We start from the raw sequence: 220 nt of genomic DNA on the forward strand, positions 1-220 counted from the left end.
GTGTCAACGTTGGCATCATGTCGGCAACCAGTGGTCACGCCAATCATGGCGCGAACTCGGCCAAACGTACGTTAGCCGACTCATACTTATTAACAAAGCTCGGGCCAACGTTGGTAGCATGTCGGCAAACGATGGTCACGCCAATCACGGCTCGACGTCGGCCCAACGTACGTTAGCCGACTCTTACTTACTGACGAAGCTCGGGCCAACGTTGGCAGTA

Source organism: Trachymyrmex cornetzi, unplaced genomic scaffold (assembly GCF_001594075.2).
Source record: "Trachymyrmex cornetzi isolate Tcor2-1 unplaced genomic scaffold, Tcor1.1 scaffold1829, whole genome shotgun sequence".
NCBI classification, from domain to species: domain Eukaryota; kingdom Metazoa; phylum Arthropoda; class Insecta; order Hymenoptera; family Formicidae; genus Trachymyrmex; species Trachymyrmex cornetzi.